The sequence below is a fragment of the Triticum aestivum genome, chromosome 5B, assembly GCF_018294505.1.
Source record: "Triticum aestivum cultivar Chinese Spring chromosome 5B, IWGSC CS RefSeq v2.1, whole genome shotgun sequence".
Taxonomy (NCBI): domain Eukaryota; kingdom Viridiplantae; phylum Streptophyta; class Magnoliopsida; order Poales; family Poaceae; genus Triticum; species Triticum aestivum.
Genome location: NC_057807.1, coordinates 185,134,245 through 185,141,287, shown reverse-complemented (window position 1 = coordinate 185,141,287; position 7,043 = coordinate 185,134,245). Strand labels below are relative to the sequence as shown.

At 44.7% G+C, this 7,043-nt stretch overlaps 1 long non-coding RNA gene across 5 annotated transcripts; it reads right to left on the bottom strand.

The window, feature by feature from the left end:
• Window positions 1-239: 239 nt before the first annotated feature.
• Window positions 240-6,700, bottom strand: LOC123110970 (uncharacterized). Of its 5 annotated transcripts, none has more exons than XR_006453917.1 (8): window positions 6,029-6,700; window positions 5,178-5,371; window positions 4,489-5,093; window positions 4,281-4,358; window positions 1,406-1,862; window positions 1,177-1,243; window positions 796-1,011; window positions 240-724 (listed from the first exon to the last, which is right to left on the bottom strand). It is a non-coding gene; the product is annotated as an uncharacterized lncRNA (long non-coding RNA). The 5 variants fall into 5 exon arrangements; XR_006453918.1 differs by having other exon boundaries at window positions 5,267-5,371; XR_006453916.1 differs by having other exon boundaries at window positions 4,489-5,371.
• Between the last annotated feature and the right edge of the window lie 343 nt (window positions 6,701-7,043).

The window sequence follows — 7,043 nt, the reverse complement described above, 5'->3', positions numbered from 1 at the left end:
AATGTATGAACCATACCATTTTTAGCTCAATAAATACTATACACAGAACAAGCAGAACTTATTAAACAAGATGTTTTTGAAGTTTCTCACGTTAACACTTTTTATAATAGAAAACTGAATGGTTCACTTTTACCTCCTCTCTTTTAAAGCATTACAAACTAAGGAACTAAAAAAATGGTGAGCACAGTGCATTTTTGTACCACAGTTCGTAATAGGGAGCACAATCCATATGAATTGTATAAAAGATAAGTAACAGTAAAAATGGATTACTGGTGTTTTTATAGAGTTTGTAGTACCATCACAATCAAAGTTCATAATGACATAATCTCTGTCGTGCTCCGTTCAGAAAAAGATACACAAGTACACTGCGGCCAAAGTACTACAAATTGACAAACATAATAAGCCACCTCGCTAGAACAGAGCATCTTAGACGGCTCTACTCCTGTTGCTTTTCCTTGCGCGGGAGGCTGTTAACGGAGCACGCAGTGACGCAGGTGGACATGGTCGCGACACACGCAGTGGCAGAGTCTCCGAACTGATGGTGGCGACGAACTCGGGCACCCTGAAGCCATGTGGTTGGACTGAGCATGGCGCTGAAGTTGAGTAGAATATTTTAGGAATTAGGACAGGTGCCTGGAAGACACTATGCACTACAACTTGCTGATTTCTCGACTGAAGCTGTTTACTGCACAACTCCTATATTGACTGAGCTACCCCAAAGTTGCTGGAATAGACAAAAGTCTTGATCAGAATCTCACCAATGTTTGACACTAGAATGAATTTATGAAAACTTACACAGTTTGGTTAGCTGCTGACTTGAGAAGAGCCATCCTTTCTGCATCAAAGAGCTGCTGTGATGTACTAAGCCATTGTATTTTTTGGCCTTACAAAATTATGGACTCTTGAGACATGAACTAATATACATATTTGTCAATAAACTTATGGTCTCTCGATATCTGAACTGATTGTGTTACAAGCACACACACCAATTCCGACGAGCTGATGCAAGTACTGTTAAAAAGATAATCAAGTTCAGTATATTAATTGGGAGAACTTAAAAAAATAAACTTTTTAAAAAGTTTGTACTATTTTTTCTATAACTATAGTCATCTTATTGCCAGAGCATCACAAAAGAGCGCGGGGAAGAACTGAAAATCACATAAAAGAGAAACTAACATTTTCGTTTTTCTTGAACCCAGTAACTTTTGCCCTTGTACTTCCAAGACTACTCTTTTCGAACTTTCTGAAATTGAAAATAGATTGGTTTGTACACCAGATGCAAGTCATTTGTACACAAACAACAAATTATAAAGCGAATTATATGTACATGGTAAAAGATAATAAAGAAAACAGACAGTTCTTCCAGAGAAAGCTATAATGCACCAAGTCTCACGGCTGTGTGTACCTCTGTCATTTCTTCCAAAATCCTCCTGCCTGACGTTCTTTGGTACCTCACACTCTGTTTGTGTGATGGACAAATGCCACGGCGGTGCGCTGCGGGGAGGGGGAGGCCCCGACGGCGCACTGGGGGAGGGGGAGGCCCTGTCGACGCGCTGGGACAGGAGGGGCCGCGGCGACGCGCTGGGGGAGGGGGAGGCACTGGCGGCAGATTGTGGGAGGAGAGTTCGCAGTGGCGGGCCGGTGTTGAGGATCAGGTCGAGGGACAAGGTAGATTAGGTGGGAATTCCTCCGCTCGCTCCTTATAGGGCCGAGCAATAAGCAACATAATGTTTTTTCTCTGAACTTTATAAGGTGTAAGCACTTGAACTAATGAAACGAGAGCTCACCACACACATCTGCTTCATACCTCAGTCTTGTCGCTGTGGTACACGTGCCACCTACTCGTTGTCGCCGGTCATACCCTACACACACCAATAACCAATTAAGCACGCACCACAACACACCTAGGGCTGTATCTTCAGTACACTTTGAACTGATGATATAGTAGCACAAGAAAACAATTATGTAGTCACATTTTCAGAATTCTATCAGTACATCCCAGGACTTTTGAACTGATGACATGGTGGTTTTGGGTAGGCTGGAGGTGGAACCTTCCATCTCATTTAAATTGAGGATCCATGTGACACTTGCATCCCATTCAACCTTGATTCCCATTTCATCAGTACTAGTACGACTCAACAATAAATTCAGAATTGTAGCAGCGTCCAGATCATAAAATAAAACATACACCTAACACATGCAGTGGCGAACGGACTGGTGTGGCGGCTGTGAACGGTCTGGACGCCGGAGCAGCAGTAGCGATGCACGGTGGATCAGGGAGGCATAGAGGAACGCGACCGACAGTGACGTGCAGGGGCCAGGTTGCCAGCGGCTGCACGCGTTGGTCTTGGGAGGAGCTAGGATGACCCGCGTGGGGGCCTCCGACGGTGCGTGGGAGGCAGGGCTAGACAGCAACAGGGGTCAGGGAGGAGATGGCGACGAGGTGGTGGCTAGATTTTTAGATTCAAACCTTTTTTGAAACATCGAACTGGTCATTGTTTTTATTCAGACTACCATGTTTATATTTTTTGGAGCCGTTTTTTTTCTTTCTTGATTTTAATTCAAACTGGTCATTGTTTTAAATTTGAACGGATCATTGTTTTTAATTCAAACGGATCTTTAATTCAAACTGATCAATTTCTTTAATTCAAACTGATCATTTTCTTTAATTCACTGATCATTTGTTTTTAATTCAAATCGACTCTTCCGTTTCTTGCACACACACACACACATCAAACTGTCATTTACATTTTCTTTTTATGAAAAAATGCATGTTGGACTGATAAACCTACTCTATTCCGAGGCACAAACCAGTGCAGCAATGGAGTGAGCAAAGCACAAAACCAGTGCATCATTTGCCTCAATTCACAGGCACCAGCAGGGCGTTTTTTATTTGTTTCATCAAATAATAGAAGTGCATTAGCAAGGCACAATCGACTGAGCTAGAGACGGAAAAATATAGGAGATGGGAAGTGACAACAGGTGGACACTACAGTGCATGCGTTCTTGTGATCTCCAACACAATACAATCTTGCTATACATAAGCCTGGATGCATGGTAACCATTCCATTCGAAACGTAAGAATTTCGCTGCAAACAGTTCAAAAAATGACTACATCGTAAATGTGTCTGACACTTCCTCTAATCGCTCTTGAATTATGTTTTAGTTTAACTTCCTGAGAAAAAATATTGGATAGAAAGTCAGAAATTAATTCCTTCTCAAGGATTGTTTACTTCTATAATTTGAAATCCTCCCACTCACTTATTTATGTCCTCATTATATTTTTTTGAGACAAGCCATGACTCAACCTGGCAGTCGGGTCGGGTTTGGTCGGGTGAACCTCTACCAAACCCATGCCCGATCAGACTATCGGGTCGTACCCACACCCACGACCCTGCCCATGGGTCTGAACTTAAACCCACGCCCGAATCCATCGGGTAGCCCGACCCTATAGGACACCCATCGGGTCTGACAATATTTAATTTGTTTACTTAGTCAACATACAATTTGCATTGTGCAGATCGCATGGAGTGGACGAGGCACTGATCCAGCAGTCTCTCTTTTATAGGCAGACTTCCCCTTCCCATGCGCTCCCGTAGGCGAGGTGGTACTAATGCATATGTGCGCCGCTGTGTACTGCTACTGCAGCCTGCATCCATCGATTTTGCTTGCATGGGCCAGGCTGAAGCTACAATTGGGCCATACCAAGTGTGTGAATGAGAAGTGAGAAGAGGCCTAGTGATGGATTTGCTCCCGTGTATGGTGCCAGCTAGTTGTGCCTCGTTCTTTTTGATGGACCATTGCTAGTGAGGCGCTGTACGCTAGTGTATTTAGATTTAGATTAGACTAAAAACATCAGATATAATAGAGAATAAATTAATTATTTAATTATTAGTATTAATCGGGTGACCCATCGGGTAACCCACGGGCATAAACTTCAACCCATACCCTACCCACGAGTAATCGGGTTACCCATGGGTAAGACCCATGGGCGAGGTCGACGACCCATACCCTACCCATTCGGGTCGGGTGCCCATGGGCGGGCGAACCCATGGGTCGGATTGCCGGGTTGAGCCATGACTAATAGGATTTACATAGAATCTGACTGGAGTAGAATATTGATTCTGAATATGTTGCAAGACCGTAAAGGTTCTGACTGTTTATTACTATGCCAAATATGAATTTCAGTGTCTCCACTCTTTTTGCCTTCTCCACCTTATGCTACCTGGATTGTATGGTTGAAATAGAGATAACTAAAAGAATAGGAATACATGGCTAACCTTGTCATCGTTGGGAGACTTGTTTCTCACGCATTCCTCCTCCAAATTGTTCGATTTAGAGCAGCAACTGAGCCCCCACTGAAATATTCACAAGAAAACATTTTCAACACCTAATTCAGTAGAGATGTTTCTCCAAGGAAACCATCCTCTAAGCAACTGATGAACAATGAATAATTTCGTATAACTGAAGAACAAAATTTCCCCCCACCTTGGTGTCGTCAGTTACAAAAGAGAACACTTGAGGCACAACTCCCATGCATCTCCATTAACACATTTTTTCTAAAATTTCCTCCTAGCACTGACTAAGACAAAGCACGAACCAATAATCACACATACACCCCATTAGAAGCAGCGTTAGTGTAGAACTGAAAAATGGGCAAAAATCGTGTGGAGTGAGAGGAGAAGAAGAATATGAAGATGATGTCAAACCAAATGGCTGAGTGGGACGCGGGGTCAGGTTGGACTGAAGGAGCAATCTGAAAAGAAAGCACTAGTGATAATAATAAGGTAGTCAAGCATCTAGTTTTGGCACACCCAATAATAGTTGTACTGAGATGGTCAACTAATTGTACTAGGATGGAAACAAATCAGCAGCAGCAGTGAAGATACTGCTGCTCCTTACCCATCCATACCCTGCTCCCGCTAATGCTGACCCTTCTCACGTAGTCTCGTTGCTTGGCCTGTTCGTCATGACAAGAGAGCGCCGACGGCAAGTGGCACCTTTTTGCCTGTACTTCATAGACCATGGTAGGCATCTTGTGTACTCTGTCTACTTCATAACCCATGACGAGTATCTGCTTTTTTCCCCCTAAACTAATAGCACACAACACAACACTCTGTCAATACATCCCTGTCTCCTTGTCTAAGCTCAGTTTGGAACATAGTTCCTGAACTTACTAATTAGTATAACATGTTCTGACACCGACGCAGAATGTGAACGGAGTAGCTCTATTCTTTCCGTGTGAATGCTTAAGAGGAAAATGAACCTTGCATTGCATAAGAGAAGTCTATGGGCGCGGGGCAACGACGGTGTCCGGTCCACTCTAGCGCCGATATCCAGCAGGGAGCCTTGCAAGATGTTAAGTTTCCCCCTTGTGCGCACAAGTAACATAAGATGTTCAGAATTTGAAGTCAGAAGCTCAATAAACTTGAATACTGGAACCGGTAGGTTGAACCCCAACAAAATGGATGAATTTTTCAAATAAGTATCATGATAAGATCTTGATGAGAAAATAGAGTTTATATTGCTTCATTATCTTAGGTCCCATATGTTTCAGAGAAAACATTATGACGTGAAACAACATTATGCTTTCGCTTTGTAGGAAAGTATGACACTAATAAAGCCGACATATTCTTCTTGCTAAACTGAACTGAACTGAAATAAGAATTTGAACCCAACCAAAATAAGAAATTGCACTGAAGTAAATTAAGAAACTGAACTGAGCACGTCACCGAAATATTAACTGACCAAAAATTAATCAAAAAATATGTTCATTGGATCTCTGCGTATCAGGAGCCGACGACGGGTGCCACGGGGATGTGGGGCGCAGACGACATTGACTGTGGGATCGGCATAAGCAAAACAAGACACTAGTTTTTTTGCACAAGAAAAAACCTCACAAATGCAACCAACAGCAGTTTAGAATCAGCCATAATACACGTTCTACACTTCGATAATACCACAACACATTCAAGTTCAACAAAAATAGCCACTCAAGTTCAGTAGGTGCACAAGGTCAGTAACATACCAAAGAAGCTTCATCTTCGTTTCTAGCTAACTGCTGCAGTGGACTTGCCGAATAGCATTTTCACTGGTTGCAAACCGCAGCAACTTGGTGCAGAGGAGGATGCCAGCGGGAAGAGCTAATGGTGGTGTAACCTAGGCGGAGGTAGCAGAGGATGTCAGCAGGATAGCGCGGCCACGGATGGTAGTGGAGAACAGGGGGGATGGTGACTTGGTGAAGATCAAGCCGGCGGCCAGTGGCAGTTCAGAATGGGGAGGACGGCAGCGCGGAGGAGCAACATCACATGGGACCTGGTGAGTAGGTGGGGACGAGGCGCTGGCGGGGGCTGCGGAGAAAGTTGGGGGCGAGGCAATGGTGGGGGCCGGGGAGATGGTGGGGGTGAGGCGCCGGCGGGAGCCGTGAAGAAGGTGGGGTGCCAGGCGCCGACGGGAGCTCGAGATAAGGTAAGGGGCTAGGCACCGGCGGGAGCCCTGGAGAAGGTGGAGGGCAAGGCGCCGGCGGGAGCCGAAGATAAGGTAGGGGGCTAGGCGCCAGCGCCAGCCGCGGAGAAGGTGGAGGGCGAGGCGCCGGCGGGAGCCGCGGAGAAGGTGGGTGGGGCGGCGATGGGGTGGGAGGTAGGAGAGGATGGTGGGGCTGAGGACGATCTGCTCGGGAGATTTGGGCTGGGCTGCCTCGTTCTTCTTTTTTTCAGCGATCGGGCTCTTATATGGGGCGAGGGGTAAAAGAATAATATTTTGTTACCGGTAACAAAATATTCCAGCCCTATATATATAGTACAACCGGTCTATTCTGCTAATATTCTGACTGAATAACTATTCTGATAACACTTCCGCACTGTATGCTCAACGCAAGTGCACGTCATTGTTTGAACTAAGTGTGCTGCAGTACTCACACGAGTGAACTTCTCGTCGGAAAAAACTGCACGCGTTGTTTTTTCGGTACTGTTTTTGCTCTAGTTTTTTAACCGTTTATTAGAACGAGGCGTGTAATGTACAGTTGAAAAGCTATGGATTAGGCG